Source organism: Pongo abelii, chromosome 15 (genome assembly GCF_028885655.2).
Source record: "Pongo abelii isolate AG06213 chromosome 15, NHGRI_mPonAbe1-v2.0_pri, whole genome shotgun sequence".
NCBI lineage: Eukaryota > Metazoa > Chordata > Mammalia > Primates > Hominidae > Pongo > Pongo abelii.
In genome coordinates, this window is record NC_072000.2 from 93,899,908 (window position 1) to 93,921,934 (window position 22,027).

Sequence of the window (22,027 nt, forward strand, 5' to 3'; positions counted from 1 at the left end):
CCTGTGAACAAATTTCTCAGGTCTACAGGCTCATCCCTTTGCTACTTTGCTACTTTGATAAACAATTTATAATTTCATGATGCTTTATAGGAAAGTGGTTTATAATAAATACATATATCATTGTCTCTAGAATTCAGAAACCAATTAAAAATTACTTTTGAACAGTATAGAAGTTAACTCATCCAAGCAAGTTCAAATAAGGTCAGACTGATCTCAGTTTGCCAGAATGTTGTCTGAAAGAGTAAGTACCTAGGAGTTCTGATTTCTGTAGGACTTTCTCTTTCTCTCTTGCTTCAACACTTGTGGAATCCCAATGCTATAACTGGAGCATTCATGACGTTGCAAGGAGTTAAAAGCAAGATGTCTCAGACTTTAATGTGCAAACAAATCACATGGGGGACCTTGTTAAAATGTAGGTTTGGATTTGGCAGGTTTGGAATGGAGCCTGCATTTCTGCATTTCTGCCAAACTTCTAGGTGATGCATCAGCAAAGTATAATATCTGCACTGCTGGTTCTGGACAACATTTAGCAAAGACTTAAACGCCAGTGGTTCTTTTTTTGTTTTTTGTTTTGTTTTGTTATGAGACGGAGTCTTACCCTGGCACCCAGGCTGGAGTGCAGTGGCGCAATCTCAGCTCACCGCAACCTCCACCTTCCAGGTTCAAGCGATTCTCCCCTCAGCCTCCTGAGTAGCTACGACTACAGGCATGAGCCACCGCACCTGGCCTTAAATTCCAGTGGTTCTTAAAGTATCATACCTGGACTAGCAGCAGCAGTATCTCTTGGGAACGTGGGAGAAATGCCAGTGTTGTGGCCCTTCCCCAGACCTCCTGAATCAGAAACTCCAGTAGTAGGGCCTAGATATCTGTTAATTGCCTTCCAGGTGATTCTGATGCACACTGATAGTCAAGAAGCACTAGTTTAGCGAATGAGAAATAACTCACTGCAGCTGCTGAAAAACAGCTCAATTTCAAAAGGTCTGCAATGCCCAGAGAAAGCCATGGAAACTTCAGGAAGAAGCGTAGTTATGGAAGAATATTTTAAACCAGACTGTGTTTAAGTCTTCCAAGAGACATCATCAGTTCTAATGTTTTTTAAAGAAAGAAAATACCACCTTAAATACACAAACATAAAAGCTTTCTTGTTGACAAGGTACAATATATATACCACCAGCATAATCACAAGCTCCATTTTCTCATGTTTATAATAAACATGTCACAACCATATTTTTTAAAACCCTCTTCCCTCTCCAAACTGTTTAAATTTGAACACATAAAACTACATCTATTCTTAAACTTTACAAACCTTAAATAATGTGTGAGAACGTTACAAAATGATCAGAAAAACACCGCACAGCCACTGATTTACTGTGGCAAAACAAAAATCTATCAGTTGGGCAAACAATATAATTAGAGGATCCTATTTAGAATGATATTGGCAAGTTGATTTCACTCCAAGTTTAACCAGCATTTCCACTGATCACCAAATGAGAATGAGGTCAACCAGATGATTATTTTGAATAATTGTGCCACTTACATAGATTTAAAAACAAAACAAAAACCACTATTGTAGGCACCAGATAAAAGACCTCTGTATAGCTATACGTGTAGGTAACAAAGGTATACCTATACATATGATAACAAAGACCTGAGAGACACATTAAACTGAATCACAAATAGAGAAAGGTAGGAGGCTGACATGCCAGAATTCAACAAAAATGGGAAGAAATTGATAGAGAAAAACTAAATTGTTAGGCTCCCCCAAAGGTCATGTAGAGAATGAAAAGTATATAAAAATTAGTATCTACAAAAAGGGCAGTTGAGAATGTAAATAGGCACTGATTACACCAAGTTGCTTGGGGCCACATAAACTCAAAGCTAAAAAATTACTGTGCTTTGGCTTCACTCATGTCATGCATGGAGGAAAGCCACACACGAGGCCCCTTGTTCCATCCCGTCTTTCCCTTTCACTCTCCTCCGGCTGACCTAAGACAAACATGAATGCCAGCTGATGATACTCATTAACTGCCCTGCCTCTCAAAGTGCAATCCAGGGGCCAGCATCATCCTCACCTGGAGGTGCACTGTCAGATATGCAGATTCTGGCTGGGTGCGGTGGCTCACGCCTGTAATCCGAGCACCTTGGGAGGCCGAGGCGGGCGGATCACGAAGTCAGGAGATCCAGACCATCCTGGCTAACAGGGTGAAACCTCCTCTCTACTAAAAATACACAAAATTAGCCGGGCATGGTGGCGGGCGCCTGTAGTCCCAGCTACTCGGGAGGCTGAGGCAGGAGAATGGCGTGAACCCGGGAGGCGGAGCTTGCAGTGAGCGGAGATCGCACCACTGCACTCCATCCTGGGCGAGAGCAAGACTCTGTCTCAAAAAAAAAAAAAAAGAAAAAGAAAAAGAAAAAAAAAAAGTTAAGTGAGTTATTTAAGGTGAAAGCTTATTATCAGCAAAATACTAAAAGCCATGTTTCCTCTTCCTTATGTTACAGCATACTGCCTGGTCTTCCCTGGAAATCCTAAAGAGCAACGAGAAAAGCTCCCACTTAAGTTGAGATGTGGGATTCTGGTGGTCCGACTATAATCAAGAATGTGGCTCTACTGTTTTCTTTCTTCTTTCTTTGGTTGCTTTTTGCTTGGTTGGTTTTTGGCTTTGTTTTTTATAGCAGCAAATCAGGGTCAAGATTTTCATTCCCCAAGAAGCCTTGGTAAGTGTCACCTTGCTAATCATCCCCTTCCTGGGAATTTTGCCTGACCAGAGATGTGCTTTTTTCCCCCAACTATGGAATTCAGATAGAATATAATTAAGCATTCCATTTTTTTTTTTTTTTTTTTTTGAGACAGGATCTCACTCTGTCACCCAGGCTGGGGTGCAGTGGCTCGATCTCGGCTCACTGCAACCTCTGCCTCCTGGGTTCAAGCAATTCTCCTGCCTCAGCCTCCCAAGTAACTGAGATTACAGGTGCACACCACCACACCCAGCTAATTTTTATATTTTTAGTAGAGACGGGTTTCACCATGTTGGCCAGGCTGGTCTGGAACTCCTAACCCTCAGGTGATCCGCCCGCTTCAGCCTCCCAAAGTGCTGGGATTACAGGCATGAGCCACCACGCCTGGCCCTGTGTATTCTTTTTGATAGGAAAAACTTTCAAGACTCATTTTTCGAAGAAACATTGGAATTTTACCTTTTAGCCCTTAAAGAAAGGAAGCTATCTAACCAGACTTAACCGAGGGCTCTGCTCCAACGTCTTCCGGTGCATGCAATCTTCCAACCTGAGTCCCTACGGCAAACTGCCCTAGCTGCAAGAAGAAAAAGAAATTAGTCATCTTCTAGGCCAGTGCTCAAATTTTGCTGTACATTAGACTCCCCTGGGGAACCTGTAAAAATCTCCATGCCCAGGCCACATCCCAAACCAATTCAGTCAGAGTTTCTGGATGTGGAATTGGGCATCAGACTTGTTCAAACTTCCCAGGTGATTCCAATGTGCATCAAGGTATGAGAACGGATGTGCTAGGCGGTGGCCTCTACCAAGTCTCCCTCTGATGCCAAGAGGCCCGTTCTATCCACTGCTCCACTCATCCTATGTTTATGCCATTCTTCCTGCATCCCAGGCAGCAGAAGCTCGGGGGATATATTTCTGCCCACATCTCAGAATCTGCTCTTCTAAAACAGCTGCTTCAATTGAAGATACATTTTGTGCAAGGCTCTTCCATTTAATGAAGAATTTTTTTCTCATTCCCTTAATATTCCTTCCCATTAAGGCATAACCTACAAACAGCAGATGAATTACACTTATGCAGTGACTATAAAGGACAGCTGTTTTATCTCAATGGAGCATTTTCTCTTTATGATTCCATTATTTTACTCTGGCATGACATGCCTAATGTTTTAAATAACGCACAGCTTTCCTTTTCTTTCCTCTTTTTTTTTTTTTTTTTTTTTTTTTTTAAGTTAAGGTGAAATTTCAGCTGGAAATCTACTCTGAAAGATCTTCAAGAAACAGTCCATATAAGAACACGGCAGTATTTATTTTTTATGAGCAGCTGAAGGTTGATCAAAACATTCCTCCCCAGCCACAAAATGTGTAACCCTGGCATTTTTCAGTACTATTTCTTGGCACACTGAACACAGGTCAAGACATGGAACAGCATTTTATTTGAATTATTATTCTTGAGCTTCCTGAATCTTCAAGCAGTAATACTTAAAGACACCCCCATTCATGGTTAGCAGATAATGCAGCCTTTTTTTCACCCAGCAGTGACCTAGTACAGAGAAAATACAGTGAATAAACTTTTACTAAAGAGGTGCTGTTAAGTTGTCCTTGGATTCCAACTCCCTGCGTGTGAACTTCTAGAATATTTTCCAGACTGTCTTTTCAACAAGCAGAGCTTGCTGTGTTTGCCAAACCTACTTCCTTACCTTTGTCTATTCTGTTCTTTGGCAACTCTTCTTAACAAGCCTACCCCATTCAAGATCTTTCCCCTGCTCTAATCCATCTCATTATATCCTCTACAGTTTCACTTTTTACCTATTCATAATATGGATCTTCAGAAGAACTCCCCAAAAGGATGAAGTCAGAGTCAGAATTGATTTTCTGTTAACACTGGGAGGGAGATTTATGTATATGCCCATAGAAACATATGTCGTTTGTAACACCCAGTTAGTACAAAAGAATTAGTCATATATTCTACTCCGTAAACTTGGTTCTATTCAATGATAAAAGATTATATTATTAAAGACAAAGATTAAATAGTTGTAAATAACAGCACATGTGTTTGAGCTGATCTTGAGTCTTTCCAATACATCAACATTCTGCAAAGGTCATTGGAGGCAAAATAAAGCCACCAGCCAAGATGTTTTAGGTGAGGAATGAAGCACAGATGAAAAGTCTTGCCAGCACTGTGTGGTGGCTATGGACATGGGGACTCCAAAATCTGGTAGACCTGGTTTCAAATCCTGGCTATGCCACTAGTCCTAGCTGTGTATCCCTAGGTCAGGTTTCAGCCTCTGTAACTAGCTGCATCTCTAAAATGTAAGTAATAGCAATAATGACCTTTGTGAAGTTGCTGTGAGGATTAAAGTGCTTAGAAAGTAGTGAGTACACTCTAGCTATTTTAATAGCATTTCACAGATAAATGCAACCCAAAGAAACCCATGAGCAAGAGGAATAGGTATTATTTGTGTCTGTCTTCTAGATGTGAAAAGTGAGGCTTATAAAGATTAAATAAGGTCAGCGGGCGCGGTGGCTCACGCCTATAATCCCAGCACTTTGGAAGGCCGAGGCGGGCGGATCACGAGGTCAGGAGTTCGAGACCAGACTGACCAACATGATGAAACCCCATCTCTACTAAAAATACAAAAATTATTGTATTGTGTTGCATGCCTGAAATCCCAGCTACTTGGGAGGCTGAGGCAGGAGAATCGCTTGAACCTGGGAGATGGAAGTTGCAGTGAGCCGAGATCAGGCCTCTGCACTCCAGCCTGGGCGACAGAGCAAGACTTTGTCTCAAAAATAAAAAAAATTTTAAAAGATTAAAAAAAAACATTAAATAAGGTCATCCTCCAGGTTTATCTTCCAATGGCTGTGCTGTTCTCTGTTTAAAATCGTCAGTGGCCCCCATCACTGTGAAATTATAAAGAAGTATAAAATCCAAATTCTTTATCATGGCATGACCCCTTGATTATATCTTCTGTTTCTCTCAACTCAACCCCATGTCAGTTTTGCCACAAAGTGTCTCCAGAGCACCAGAAGGAATGCTGCTCCTCTCTCCTCTGGGATGCCATTTGACCTGGACACGCTTCTGACAAAGCACCCACAGCATTTCTCTGAGGATGTTGGTTTATGTGTCTGAATCCACATCCTAAACAGGAAGTTCCTTGAGAATGGGGACAATGTCCTATTCATCTTTGTAATAGCAACATCTAGCCTGGGGGGACTCCACAGAATGGAGGATTCCTGGTGGATTCCATGAAATGCTTGGTGGATGAATAAGTGGACGGATGAATGGATGGATGGTCTGTTCTATCCAATGAATTTCATAGAATGACTGATGGATGCATGGACGGACTGTCCAATCTAGAGGAGTCTATGGAATGTTTGATGAATGAATGAATGGATGGATTGATGGACTGTCCAATTTAGAGGATTCCATGAAATGTTGGATGGATGGATGGATGGATGGATGGACTACCAATCTAACGGATTCCATGAAATGCTTAATGGATGAATAAAATGCATGGATGAATGGATGGAAGGATGGCCTGTCCAAAGCCATGCAACAAGTAAATTGCAGAGCCAAAGCAGCTCCCACATCTTCCAACCTCTTGTTGGGGCATCGTTCCCTTGGTTCCCCCACTGCCTTTGCCAATGTATGAGTGACATCTCTGAAAAGACTGGTGAATAAATCTCTAGATCCAGAATGAACTTACCAAACAACTTTAGGCCATGTTGTTAAGAACAAACAAACAACAAAACTGTGTGCATCAATTTACATATCTATAAAAGAGGCTCATACTTAATACTGGAGTTTAGAATACAAGGAGAGGTAAAGGAGGAACAAGAGAGAAGCCTATAAGATAACATTGACAAGTTCCTTCTTCAAAAGAACCTCAATCGAAAACTGTCACAATAGTAAATATAATTAGATAACAATAATAATACCATATACCACAGTTTATTACTATCCTTTCTTCTGAGGCTTTCAATTGGAACTGAAAACACAATTACTAATTAAATAAGACAACAGGAGGTATCATTTTCCAAATGGAACCCTAGTGATATAAATGAGTTACTGCAGCTTCTCAAATTTCTCACTGTCACCCAAAGAGGGGGTTAATCACTTGGCTAGAGTTAACTCAGAAAAACAGATCCACGTAATGTATTTGTTCTTCTGCTCAAAACGCAGTTCATTTATGCATTTCCTAAGTAGCTACTGTGGCCACTATAAGGTCACAAAGATGTTAAAACCCAGTTCCTCCCCTCAAGGAGCATAACGTACCCAGAGCGCACAGATGGCACAAAATCTAGCCAGGACTTGGATCAAAAAACGAAGGCCTCTGGGGAGGAGATAAGAAAGAGGGGACTCATATTCCTGGTCTTGGAGGAGTTCAGGTAAAGAATAAAAATAGAATTTTGAAGTGAAGACAGAATGAAGCAGGAGGTTGCCATTTCTAGGGGGCTTCAGAAGATTCTGTTTTCCTTTTTCCCTTTCTTTTCCCTTTTTTTCTTTTTTAAGATGGAGTTTTGCCCTTGTTGCCCAGGCTGGAATGCAATGGCGCGATCTTGGCTCACCACAACCTCTGCCTCCTGAGTTCAAGCAATTCTCCTGCCTCAGCCTCCTGAGTAGCTGGGATTACAGGCGTGCGCCACCACGCCCGGCTAATTTTGTATTTTTAGTAGAGACTGGGTTTCTCCATGTTGGTCAGGCTGGTCTCGAACTCCCAACCTCAGGTGATCCGCCCGCCTCAGCCTCCCAAAAGAGCTGGAATTACAGGCATGAGTCACCGCACCTGGTCTTTTATTATTATTTATTTATTTATCTATTTATTTATTTTTGAGACGGAGTCTCACTCTGTCGCCCCAGCTGGAGTGCAGTGGCCCGATCTCCGCTTACTGCAACTTCTGCCCCCTGGGTTCAAGCGATTCTCTTGCCTCAGCCTCCTAAGTAGCTGGGATTATAGGCGCTCGCCACCACGTCTGGCTAATTTTTGTATTTTTAGTAGAGACAGGGTTTTACTATGTTGGCCAGACTGGTCTCGAACTCCTGACCCCGTGATCCACCTGCCTCGGCCTCCCAAAGTGCTGGGATTACAGGTGTGAGCCACGTGCCTGGCCACTTTTCTTTTTTTTATTTTTAAAAATTTAGTTGTATAATACCAAATTCTTCACTTGTCTTTTAACTGAAACCTTTCCCAATTTGTGCTTTTAAAGGGATTTGAAGATAAAAAGGTTATGTAGTCAAATGGAAATTTGAGAAAATGAAATAAAATAAAATAGCATCTCCTAGAAAAGGATATAATGTGCAGTTTTGACCAAATTAATTTAATGTTTGTTTTTTAGGAGCATCTTGCTGGCTAGTGTTCTGAAAAACACAGAAAATACCAGTCCAGTGAAAATGATACATAAAACACTGCCCTGTTTTTATTTTGCCATTGTCTCAGTTTAAAAGAAAAAAAAATGTGATGTCTATAATGGAGAAATAAAGCAGGGCTTATAAGTATGGTCGATAACAAAATTTCAAAATCATATAAACACAATCTTGGGTCCTGCTCACCACTTACATTGTGTGATCTTGACTTAAAAATTGCTTCCACTTTCTCAGCCTCAGTTTCTGTATCAGTCAAATGGGAATAATATTAACTGCCTCTTAGGGTAAGTAGGTGTATTTATTGAGAAACCTAAGCCAAATCATCCAGCAGAGTACTTAGCACAGAGCACACTTTGATGGTCAGGGACTGCTGCTTGAGACACTGATGGGTGACAGAGAGAGGCTCGTTAGGGTTAGTCCACTGCAGCTGTGCCTTCTGATACTAAAACAAAAATATATTCAACTTCAATATGCTTGAAAAACTAGACATAGGCTGCATGAGAAAAGAAAAAGGAAACATACCAAAATGGAAGAGAAGTCTAAAGAACACTCATCTCAAGCCAGATTTTCAAGGAAATGAGTTTAATATGAAATTACAAAAACAGTGCCCTCGGCTGTTTTTACTTTTCTATGAAATCCGATAGCCAGATATCATGATGCAACAGAACAAAGAAAATGCAAAGAACAGCAGGATAAATACTTTTAGTTGTTTTCTCACGCCACTCCTTCAAATTGGTGTTTGCAGCATGGTAGCAGAAGGTAATGCAATAACCATGTGAAATTTAAGGCAGACTTTAGGACTATGGACATTGCTGAGCAAATAGAGATAACAACAAAGGCCAGGAACAAGTGACTATGGGGTATGTGGTTAGATCAAGACCTTGAAAACAGATGCTTTACCTAGCCAAGTAAACCAATGTTTACCACCACCCTCTAAAAGGCATGCTTAACATAGACCTAAAACTGAAGCAAATCCTTACACTAGAGTTTCATAGCAGACAATTTTTTAAAATCTTGCATATAAAGTTGGCTGGAGACCTAAAGCAACCAGTTAGAAAGAAAATGAGGCTGGGCGGGGTGGCTCATGCCTGTAATCCCAGCACTCTGGGAAGCCAAGGCGGGCTGATCGCGAGGTCAGGAGTTCAAGACCACCCTGGCCAACATAGTGAAACCTCGTCTCTACTAAAAATACAAAAAAAAAAATTAGCCGAGCATGGTGGCACGCACCTGTAGTCCCAGCTACTTGGGAGGCTGAGGCAGGAGACTCGCTTGAACCGGGAGGCGGAGGTTGTAGTGAGCCGAGATGGTGCCACTGCACTCCAGCCTGGGTGACACAGTGAGACTATGTCTCAAAAAAAAAAAAAAAGAAAATGAATGAGTTATATGCCTTTAAAAATCTAATTTTGTTAGGATAAAACATCCAAAGACTGCTGCTGCTAAGAGAAGTCTATATGGAATGTTCCTTGATATAAGTGACTCAGCTTGGGTCTTAAAAATACTTTTGTTGTGCAGAGATTTGCAGTAGTAAGTAGGAAATGTCTAATAAGTGTTTGCAACATGAAGGAACTGAATGAATGAATAAACTAAATGGCTGAGTCAGAGTATCTTTGGCTGAGTCACAGTATGTTAGAATTAGAAGAATTCTAAGATTCTTACCGATTTTGATTTCAATTTGTACATTGTGTCATTGGAAGCTCAGGACCTCACCGGACAGATCTCTCACAAATATTTGTTGGATATATGAATGGAACCAGAGCTACAGAAACAGGTACTTTTCCTTCCTGGGTTCACTTCAAACACATCATGTGGGTGGTGCTGTAAGAGATGTTTGAACCACATCAACTCCATCTTGAATAGGAGCTGAGTAAAACAAAGCTGAGACCTACTGGGCCGCATTCCCAGATGGTGAAGGCATTCTAAGTCACAGGATGAGATACGAGGTTGGCACAAGATACAGGTCACAAAGACCTTGCTGATAAAACACCTTGTGATAAAGAAGCCGGCCAAAACCCACCAAAACCAAGATGGCCACAACAGTTACCTGTGGTCCTCCTCACTGCTACACTCCCACCAGCACCACGACAGTTTATAAATGCCACAGCAATGTCAGGAAGTTACCCTATATGGTCTATAAAGGGGAGGAATGAATAATCCCCCCCTTGTTTAGCATATCATCAAGAAATAACCATAAAAATGGGCAGCCAGCAGCCCTCGCGGCTACTCTGTCTATGGAATAGCCATTCTTTTATTCCTTTACTTTCTTTGTAAACTTGCTTTCGCTTTACTCTATGGACTTGCTCTGAATTCTTTCTTGCATGAGATTCAAGAACACTCTCTTGGAGTCTGGATCAGGACCCCTTTCCTGTAACAGTGCTATGGCTGGGATTTTGCTCCCTTGCTCTGCCACTCTGGACATAGCTGCACATCCTTGAGCAAACTTTTTTACTTCTCTGGTTTCCTTATTTGTAAAACTGGGCACGTGGAACTACAAAGGTCCCTTGCATCAGCAATATTCTAAGATTACTCAGGAAAATATAAGCCCAAAGACCCAAGTTGTTAAAGGAAAGCGGTCCTGATCCAGACCCCAAGAGAGGGTTCTTGGATCTCGCGCAAGAAAGAATTCAGGGCGAGTCCACAGTGCAAAGTAAAAGCAAGTTTATTAAGAAAGTAAAGTGGCGAAAGAACAGCTACTCCATGGACAGAGTAAGATGTTCCTGAAAGTAAGAGGAGGAACGCATCCACCCTAAGTACAATACTCGTATATATGGGGAGATGTGCTCTGCTACAAGGGTTTGTGATAAAGGATTAATTTTCTTAATTACTATATTTTGCAAGAATCGATATTATTATCTTTAAAGCAAAATTAAGAGTGCCTTTGTTCTCCAGATATCGGGATATCTGGACACTCCCAAGTCTGGATCTGTTTAGTAAACACTATTAATTTGTTCCCTTAACCGTAAACATCTAGAGGCTAGGAATGCCTAACTTTCTGAGAATGGAGCCCAGCAAATCTCAGCCTCATTTTCCTAGCCCTTGCTCAAAATGGAGTCACTCTGGTTCGAATGCCTCTGACAGACTTTTCACAATTAATAAAGTTCAGCATGATCAGAACAAATAAACACAACCTGAGGTTATTTAGTCAAGTTCGTCATTGCTTTTGTCGTACAGCTCGTTTCTCTACCAAACCACAAACTACTTTTCTGCATCTTTTCTACATTTGTGCCTTAGAAAAAGTGGGACTGATGAGATGGCTTGGAGCAACCCCTTCCTTGTCTACCCAGAGAATTTCTGAAGTGTATTAAGGAGATTTATAATTTGAGATGCGAGTGCCATTTCATTAATTGGCATTCTTGGAGATTTTGATTTTTTCCTGCCATCGATGGGTTAATATGCTGAGATCTTCTTTTGTTTTACAAAGGGGCAAGGAAACACATTTGGCTGACACAGTCCATTATTAAAATTGCATTTCAGCAGTGGCAAAGAACTCCAGCCACCTGACGCTGGACTTAGGCATCATCTTCCTGTGCTACAACCCAAAGCTATTACATTAAAAGCAGAAACAAAACAATGGGGCTGCCGGCAGCACAAACTCCCCTGGTAGAAAGAAACCATCAATCCTGCCGGTGAAGTATTTAGCTACAAAAGGAGAAAAGACACTCTTTGATTGAAGTATAAGAGGAAGGAATACACAGGTGCTTTTCAATCAGAGCTGGATCGCGTATACTTGAAGAAATACCAGCTTCAACCACCACATAAGTTTGCCTCTGGAAGGCACAGCCGACAAGTACACCTGGTGAGGACTTGGATTAAGTATGGGGGCAAATGAGGTCAGTCTTCTCTGTTCCCCCTTCAACTTGGATGCTCACGGTCCACACCCATTGCCTGTGAGGTAGTTTCTACAGAGATGAAACAATGAGCTTTCTTAGGGGCCAAGAAGGCACAAGACTGACCTCTTTAGCTTCTACGGTGCTAAGTAATATTAATAAGCTCTAAGTCTTTATATAGAAGTCAGTGAAATTAGCAGTAGGGTTTAGAAGCCAGAAACACGATGCTGGGTTATTAAAAAAACAAAAACAAAAAAACCCCAGCCATTCTTTTCAGCTAAACTCCAGCTCCAGTTCTCTGGGCTAGAATAGTAGTGTTAATAGATTCCGCCTCGACTAAAAACGGAGCCAGTGGCAGAAAATCTATTCCTCCAGCAAGGTTGCTGGGCAACCAGCAAGCTTTTGGCATGTGGCTGATGTCTCCAGGCAGCCCGGACTACACAAAGTAAGCTCTTCCATCACTTACAACTAACTTGATTTTGATGGATTAAAACCGAATAAAAATGTACTGTAACACACTCACTTCCAAATTCAGAAATCAGAGAGAGACAGAAAATATCCCAACACCCAACTAAAGACTAACTTATCAGAAACACTAGGATTCACTGAAGTTCATTCTACTGGGTGATAAATCTCTTCTGCATTCTAGTATACAACTGATTTGGTTTTAAGACCAGAATATCCAAAACCAATGGGGTTGGGGGGGGGAAGTACTTAAAATATTTTGGAAAAATATTAATGTTATGAAGATGGAGCTTCGATGTAATAGATTCTGGTGTCAAATGCATCTTTATGCCTGGTATTTTGCTTTTTAATTTTGTATTTTTAATTTTAATGGGTATACAGTCTGGTACTATTTTAGCTGCATTTTTTTTTAAGAGTTTGCTTTTTTTTTTTTTTTTTGAGACAGAGTCTCGCTCTGTCGCCCAGGCTGGAGTCTCCAGCCTCAGCCTCCCAAGTAGCTGGGACTATAGAGGCCCGCTACCACGCCTGGATAATTTTTTGTATTTTTAGTAAAGACGGGGTTTCACCGCGTTAGCCAGAATGGTCTCGATCTCCTGACCTCGTGATCCGCCCGCCTCGGCCTCCCAAAGTGCTGGGATTACAGGCATGAGCCACAGTGCCCGGCCTTTTTTTTTTTTTTTTTTTTTTTTTTTAAGACAGGGTCTTGCGCTGTCCCCCAAGCTGGAATGTAATAGTGTGACCACAGGTCATTATAAACTTAAAACTCTGGGCTAGAATTTAGCCACAATTATTTAGCAAAATCTCCTTTTGCTAACATCTGAGGACATCAGTCAATAATCAACAAACCCTTACTAAGGGTTCTGAGATCCCAACCTTATGCTGTAGGGCAACAGAGAAAGGTAAGACCTTGGGCCAGGCCTTATTTAGAATACATTTACTATCAGGACATAAAGTAAAATGGCCTCTTCTCATCAGCTGCAGCAGTCCCTCCTTCTCCACGGGGGACAAGTTCTAAGACCCCCAGTGGATCCCTGAAATCCCAGATAGTACCAAACCTTACACACCTATGTTTTCTCCACCTAACGGAGACAGCTGCTGAGTGACTTACGGATGGGTAGTATATACAGTGTAGAAATGCTAGACAAAGGGATGATTCATGCACCAGGCAGGACAGAGCGTGACAGCACGAGATTTCATCACAATCCTTAGAGCAAGACGCAACTGAAATATACACTGTTCATTTTTGGAATCTTCCATTTACTATTTTCAAGCTGCAGTTGACTGCAGGTAACTCAAAGCATGAAGAGAACTGTGGATATGCGGGGACTACTTCTTCCTCAAAAGGTTAGTTTGGCATTTACTATGTTCATTTCTGAAAGATGCCTCCCAGAGATACTGAACAAGCTGGCTGGACTCTAAAAGTGGTCAGTTTTTCCCAGGGTTCTGGAATGAAGCAGGCCTACCTGCCAGGGCTCTGAATGCCATAAATACCTTCACACCTGATGTCTAACTTTTCTTTCTCTTTGAGAAACACATGCTTGATAGCATTTGTAATGAATCATCACCTTCAGCGAGAGCCTCTTCAAAAAACTGCACATACTGGCATGGACAGGACATTTCCTCTTCTTTGCAACCCTGAACCTGGGATCTCATTCGTCGATATGGGGGCCACCAGAGGAGAGACTGAGGGTAAATGCAACCAAAACAAGGAGACGAGCAATCGTGCCCACATGTGTAAGAGTGTCGGGTGAAACCAAACTGCCTACTGGCTCCTTCTAACATGGAGAATGCATATGACCTCTAGAGAAGCCCTTTCATGGTCCAGCCATAGCATGTCTCATTCGTGGCCTCCCCAGCTCGCAGTCCATTACACATCCATTACACCGTTAGTCAGTTTCCATGTTTCTTGCAACACATTAAAATGCACTGCAAGAGCTAAAAGCAGCCTCCTCTGAAACCATCATGATGATAAACTGCAACTTGATGGAAACTGATAAATTATTATTACTCCCTAACAAGACATATGCCCTCAGGTAACAAAAAGTTGTTAATTTTAATATGAAAAAGAGGCCTAATGGGTATCCTCAGGAGCTTGTGAAGGTAACTGATCTGTGGGGCAGAGCTACTCTCAAGTCCAACACTGGCCACCCTTCACAAACGCCACCCCAGTAATCCTTTGCTGAGCCACTACTCCCCAAACTAACATTTCCCTGTTGCCTACAGCTCTGCCTGTCCATGGAACCTTTTCTACTTTATAGTCATTCTTTGCCTATTACTCTCCTCTCTCCTACCAGGTATATGTGCCCCACGTGCAGTCTTAGGTTCTTATTCACAGAGTTAGATGCTCAATCAAGGTTAGATGATTTTGTTTTTCACTGGAGGAGAACACAATGGCATGTAAACATAACTCCTGAAAAATTAAAACTTTTTAGGTTTCTGGATAATCTGTGCTGTCTGATCAAACTGTTAGCTCCAAGATGTAGAAAGAAGAATCTATGGTATGAATATTAAGTCAGCCAAACAGCTTTACCCTTTCTATGGGAGTGCTTTTTGCTTCCTGTAAATAGCCTAGTAAATGGCTGTTTTACAGAGAATTATTCAGTAAGGAGAAGCCATGGAAAAATTAAGAGGAAATGATTTTTTCCCAATAGCTTCTTTTCTTTTTTCCTTTTTCTTTTTCTTTCTTTTTGTTTTTTGTTTTGTTTTGTTTTGTTTTGTTTTTTGAGACGGAGTCTCGCTCTGTCACCAGGCTGGAGTGTAGTGGTGCAATCTCGGCTCACTGCAAGCTCCGCCTCCCAGGTTCAAGTGATTCTCCTGCCTCAGCCTCCCAAGTAGCTGGGACTACAGGCACCTGCCACCACACCCAGCTAATTTTTTGTATTTTTAGCAGAGACGGGGTTTCACCATGCTGGTCAGGATGGTCTCAATCTCTTGACCTCGTGATCCACCCGCCTTGGCCTCCCAAAGTGCTGGGATTACAGGCGTGAGCCACCACACCTGGCCCCAATAGCTTCTTTTCTTAAAATAATTTTTTATATCATAAAAGCAAAACAAATTTCCTAAATAACCTTTGCCCTTTTCACATATATGTATATACATACACATGTATATATACACATATGCATACACGTACGCATACACACATATACATATGCAAACATACATACATACACACAGAGTCTCGCTCTGTCAGCCAGTCTGGAGTGCAGTGGCATGATCTCGGCTCACTGCAACCTCCACCTCCCGGGTTCAGGCAATTCTCCTGCCTCAGCCTCCCAAATAGCTGGAATTACAAACACCTGCCACCACACCTGGCTAATTTTTGTATTTTTAGTAGACACGGGTTTCACCATGTTGGCCAGGCTGGTCTCAAACTCCTGACCTTAAGCGATCCACCCACCTCAGCCTCCCAAAGTGCTGGGATTACAGGCACGAGCCACCACACCGGCCCTGACACTAGGTAATTTATAAAGAACAGAGGCTGGGCAAGGTGGCTTACGCCTGTAATCAGATTGCTGATGGGAATGTGAAATTGGATAACCACAGTCATTGTATGTTTTGTGCTTGTATAACAGAATACCGGACACTAGGTTATTTATTTATTTATTTATTTTTGAGACATAGTTTTGCTCTGTTGCCCAGGCTGGAGTGCAGTTGCACAATCTTGGCTCACTGCAACCTCTGCCTCCCAGGTTCAAGCAATTCTCCTGCCTCAGTCTCCCAAGTGGCTGGGGCTACAGGCACGTGCCACCATGCCTGGCTAATTGTTTTTTGTTTGTTTGTTTTTTGGTTTGGGGTTTTTTTTTTTTGTATTTTTAGTAGAGATGGGGTTTCACCATGTTGGCCAGGCTCGTCTTGAACTCCTGACCTCAAGCAATTGTTAATTGTTGATTACCACTAGAATTTTCACATTGCCTGATGAGTATCTCACATTGCTTCTTTCAGATTTAGTGATAATAGCATCCCATTTGTTTCCTATCTAGAAATTATCATTTGTAACCAATTATTTGTTACCTCCTAGTTTGCCCATCTCAACAGACTGTGAACTCCCACAGGTAGATACTATTTCTATCTTACCCTCCATTGTATCCCCACTGCCCAGCACCAAGGCTGATCACTGCCTGAATTAACTGATTATTTAAATAATGCCTAACTGAAGTTCTAGCTTAGTTGAGGGTCTTCGAAATAAAGCTGGTGATTTAGCAATTTGCCAGGAGATTTTGCTTCACAGAAACCCTTGCAACCCAGAATTCTGAAGCTAGTTATCTCCTCTAGGAAATCTCAGGAAGCCAATCTCTAACCCTAGGAGAGAAAGTAGGAGGTGGAAGGGGGAACTGGCAAAGGGAAAATACTTTCTCATGTTCAAAGACAGCATTCAACACTGGACACACCTCTGTTCAATTATTCATGATAGAACACTTGAGTTGAAATAAAAAATATATATGTGTTTTTAAACACAGCTTTGGGACAAGAAACACCCCATTCACTTAGAGTAAAAATTACCTTTCACTTGCTTACTCCTGCCTGCGCTTTCTCTCCCTCCCACCCTTAATCTCTGCCCTACATATTTCCAAGATTTTCTCAGACAGTATTTTATATAATTTCCTAATTATTCCTCACATGTATATTTATGTTTGTCAGAATATATGCATGTATGCGGCTAGGCTACATATACGGTTATAAAGATGTGCACCTATCACAGCATTATTTATTTACTCTTGCTAATATAGCAGGGTAACAGAGACGGAAAAATCAAAGCAGTAGATAATTTAAAAATTATTCATATTTGACTCTAGGACACCAACAATTTACTTAAACACTAGACTTCTATTCTTAATTCCATTTAGCTTACTATTAAGATTAATTTATGTTTCAAAGGCATACGCTAACTAATCGTATGGGATAATGTATGTAAAAGTATTCTATAATTAGAACCTTAATGTAAATGTAAGCTATTACCATAATAATGATGATTTTTCTTTTCAATTTATATATATGTATGTATGTATATATGCCTATATATTACAAGATCTAGGTAGCCTAACACAATTGTTTTCAAATACCTGCTCACAGCCAACACTGGTCAGTGACAAAGTTTTCAAAATGAGAAATATCAGAACAAGGTATTAAATTTTTTATAATGTGCTGGGCGCGGTGGCTCACGCCTGTAATCCCAGCACTTTTGGAGGCCAAGGCAGGTGGATCACCTGAGGTCAGGAGTTCCAGACCAGCTTGATCAATATGGTGAAACCCTGTCTCTACTGAAAATACAAAAATTAGCCAGGCATAGTGGCGGGCGCCTGTAATCCCAGCTACTCGGGAGGCTGAGACAGGAGAATTGCTTGAACCTGGGAGGCGGAGGTTGTAGTGAGCTGAGATCATGCCACTGCACTCCAGCCTCGGTGACAAGAGTGAGACTCCATCTAAAAAAAAAAAAAAGAAATTTAAAATGTTAAATGTATTATATTTTTAAATGCTCTTTATTCTGAAATTAAATTCTTACTCATGTGTTGTTTGAAAGGCCTTTTGTTTTATGAAATTATAGTGATAACAAATGGTAATTTTTAAAGTCCTTATTTGTAAAAAAAAAAAAAAGAACATTTTCTTTTGAAATGTTAACTAATCCATGGAATTGAAGAATCTGTTAAAAGCTAATTTAGGCAACAAAAACACCAACGCCTGTCCATGGTCTATTTGAGAAAAGAAAGCAAGGCTCCTCTTAGCCTTCAACAATCCCAATTACAATGACATTCGAAACATCCAGAAAGACGCATCCTCTGAGCAGAGCCCTCTCTGGCCCCAGGCACTCCAGCATCTAGTGGCTTGTGTGAGCTCACTTCCTACTCCCCAATATCCCCCAAAACAGAAGCACCACTTTAGAACAAACCCCAAATCTTATACTAGTCCAAGATGGGGGCAGGGTGAGGGAGGAATTGAATCCAATTTATTATTGGCAAAGAGACTTCAACGTTTCCATCCGATGGTTCAAACATCCATAACAGAATTGGTATTTCTTTTCAGATTCAAGGCATGGCCAAGTCGCACAGGCTCACTTCAGGGTCCAGTTTTCATCTTGGAGGCTGCAACCCAAGCGAGCTCCCTGCCCTTTGATCTGGATGGAGCCAGAGTGTTACAAATATGCTTGTATTAAGCTATCTCCAGTCTGCCTGAGGGCATCAGCCTGGAATGCGAGAATGGGAGCTTCAGACTGTGAGGTTCCCAAGTCTTCATTCACATTACATTTCTTTCTGGCAGGCCGGCTAATGCTCCTTCAGCGTGATGCCTGTGAGCCATGGTAATGCATGACGGCATCACAAGCAGGACTAGAGAGTTTTGCCTCCATCCTCCAGGCCAAGAATTCAGATGAAGAACAGGAGAACTACAAGCAAACACCAGTACTCTAAATTACACCTTTATCATGCAGCTGGCAGGCACTGACTGAGCACCCATGAGCTCCAAACACCATGCTATGAGACACAAAGGAAGCTCTGTGGTCTTTGGCCATCAAAACATCCATGTTCCGCCACTCATCTCTGGGGTAAATGAATCCTTACGTGGACCTCATCCCCTTCCATTCTGAGGCCTTATCCTCCTAGACTTGACAGGGCAGGCCTTCATTTTCCAAATCAAAATGTATAAAAAACCTGTTATAGCTGGAAGACATTCTGTGTGAAATAATGTACAGTGCACAGCAAACACTTCCAGTAGCACTGCCAGCCCTTCCCCATTTCCTGGACAATCTACTGAAAAATCTTCCACTCATTCTTTCATAGGTTGAGGGTGTCTGCTGGGCCAAATTGTCTGCCAGTGACAGAGAGAAACCAACAGACTCTGCATCACCCAAGGATAAAATTGAAAAAGAGAGACAGATGTCCTTGACAAACAGCACACTCTGCACTACACCTGTGTGACCTGTCACCAAGAGATGTCCAACAGTGGATGATCAGAGATGGGGAGAAAGCAGCTCACTTATTTTTCACCAGCTCATACCACATCAGTCATAATCCAAAACAAAAATCAAGAACTCCTGAGTCCTCGGGTGACTGCTTCATGCAAACACAGAAATGGTATAACTGCGACCACTGTTTTTTGACTCTTCCCCAGAAGTAAAGGTACTGCTTTTAATACCATGCTTGCTGGACATCCATCATCCAAAACACAATGCAATCATTGTAAGGCGGAGAGAGCGAGAGACTCTTTTCTGTGGGGTAGGGGCAGGCAAACTAGAGCCTCTGCAGACATGCAGGGAAGAAACAGTCTTCTACTTCTTGTTGGAATAATGGTGGGACACACACACGAATGTTTCTGGCTCGCCTTAAAAGAAAGAAACTCTTTCAGAGAGCAGAGCCCTTAAACATCTTATCAGCCTTTGAAGTTATGCACAATGACATCTTTTGGTTCCTTGCCCGGGATAGAGGTTTAAGCTTTAAGACTCCATTTACTTACCAAGAATTGTAGACATGTTTTCACTGCAGCAGAAGGCAAAAGAGCTGACTTATTAAGCAGCAAGTGATAGGATGGTGAGGTGGAGGACAACATCCTTTACGTGTGGCACCCGACTGTGCTAAGGGGCTCAAGAGCTGTGGGTCTAACTTTCTGGGGTTAATTTCCTTGATTTCCTGTCTTCTGCACAATCAGATCAGTTTTGTGAGACTAAAGCCAAAATCCTAGAAGCAGAATAGGTTCTGATCCATCCACTATCCCTTCAACCCGTCCCTGGTCCAACCTGTCTTACTAACACTTGTCCTTCCTCCCAACACCACTAGATCCCTACAACCCATCTCACACCCCCGACAAAAAAGGTCACAGCACTCAGCTCCCTCCAAGGTACAGAGTTCACAGTGCTGGTATCTTTTCCCATGAGGAGCTAGGAAAGGAGAGGGCCATGTGCCAGCTGCTGCCCCACATAGTCCTCTAGGGCTTCTGCACGAGTGTGTAGTCCCCTCACGGCAGGTCCTGTACATCTGGTGGACCACTCTATCCCTGCACACTATGTCTCCAGCCAGCATGGTGTCGAGTATGTAGCAGGTACACATGACACGCTTGTGGAACGAAGGCCTGGTTGCCCCCACCCCTACCCTTCCTCTTTCCTTTCTGCTAGATACCCATCTAGGGGTACACTCTATTTTTAGGGCCTCACCCATGACTAAATCCCAGACATCAGAACTGTTTCCCAGAGCTGTTTGGTCTGTTTTTGTTTTAATCTCACGCCACAGCAAAAATTCACATGCAACACCCCCAAAAGCTGGGAACCCAGAGATTCTAGGAACCTAGTACTAGTCACCTAAGAAAAGGTAAGAATATCACATGCTGCTGTTATCATGGTCTGATGATCTCCGTAAAATTAATTACTGAATTGGAGCCAAACACTTGAAGGAAAACAGAAGGAAATCTGTTGCCTTGAGATTTATCTTTCTTCTTCAAAGAAAAGCGTACGGTTGCTTCTATAGTACATGATGTTAAGATAGGCCTTGGGCCAATCATTGTAAAGAGCATCTGAAAAATCACTCCAAATTGTGTGTTCAGTTGTTTTGTGAAGGATATAACTATTTGTTCACTTAAGTGGGGCCAGAAAAATTCTGTGAAAATATCAGCTAAACTCAAGTCTCTACCAGCAAATACGAGCATGCAGTTCACATATGTGTCACCGTCACGTGTATTATCTCTGACTTATACAAAAGAATAATGTATAAATAAGCTGAACCCATTCAAACAACCAAATGATTTTAGTTCACAATAGAAGTATAAACATAACCCTTGGTTTAAATGAGGTTTTTACTCTAAATTGTCTATGTACACAATAAAACAAACTCCTTGCAGGGGCCTGGAGGCTGTCTCCACATGGGTTATGTGAATTCTCCTAATTAAAAGTGTTGGGGAGGCTGGGCACAGTGGCTCACACCTGTAATCCCAACACTTTGGGAGGCCGAGGCAGGCAGATCACCTGAGGTTGGGAGTTTGAGACTAGCCTGGCAAACATGCCAAAACCCCATCTCTACTAAAAATACAAAAGTTAGCTGAGCATGGTGGTGCGTGCCTGTAATCCCTGCTACGGGAGGCTGAGACAGGAGAATCGCTTGAACCCAGGAGACGGAGGTCACAGTGGGCGGAGGCTGCAGTGGGTGGAGGTTGCAGTGAGCCAAGATCGCACCACAACACTCCAGCCTGGGTGAAAGAGCGAGACTCCGTCTCCAAAAAGCAAAAAGTGATGGTCAACATGAAGGGACTCTCAAACACCCCATTTGGCAGGCATTTATGGTGGGCCTCTATGAGAAAATTGTCAAGACACTTTGGGAGGTCAAGGCGGGAGGATCCCTTGAGCTCCGGAATTCAAGGCAAGCCTGCGCAAAATGGCGAAACCTCGTCTCTACAAAAAATACAAAAGTTAGCTGGGCATGATGGCCTGTGCCTGTGGTCCCAGCTACTAGGGAGGCTGAGGTGGGAGGATCACTTGAGACCAGGCAGTTGAGAATGCAGTAAGCAGTGATGTCACCACTGCATTCTAGGCTGGGCAACAGAAAGAGAGCCTGTCTCAAAAAAAAAAAAAAAAAAAAAAAAGACAATTGTCAAGAATCATTTCTGCTGTGGGGGGCTACGTTTGGCCTTCATAGCCAAGAAGCCACACAGTTACCCATAATTACAT

The 22,027-nt window shown here is 42.1% G+C and overlaps 1 protein-coding gene and 1 long non-coding RNA gene across 13 annotated transcripts in view; one reads left to right on the top strand and one right to left on the bottom strand.

The window, feature by feature from the left end:
* Positions 1-22,027, bottom strand: part of FOXN3 (forkhead box N3) — a 459,693-nt gene that overhangs the window by 371,601 nt on the left and 66,065 nt on the right. The window lies entirely within an intron of this gene.
* Positions 12,298-20,898, top strand: LOC129049808 (uncharacterized). Of its 2 annotated transcripts, XR_008513156.2 has the most exons (5): positions 12,298-12,364; positions 13,656-13,728; positions 13,913-14,073; positions 18,406-18,922; positions 19,158-20,898. It is a non-coding gene; the product is annotated as an uncharacterized LOC129049808 (long non-coding RNA). The 2 variants fall into 2 exon arrangements; XR_008513157.2 differs by lacking the exon at positions 13,913-14,073 and having other exon boundaries at positions 18,640-18,922.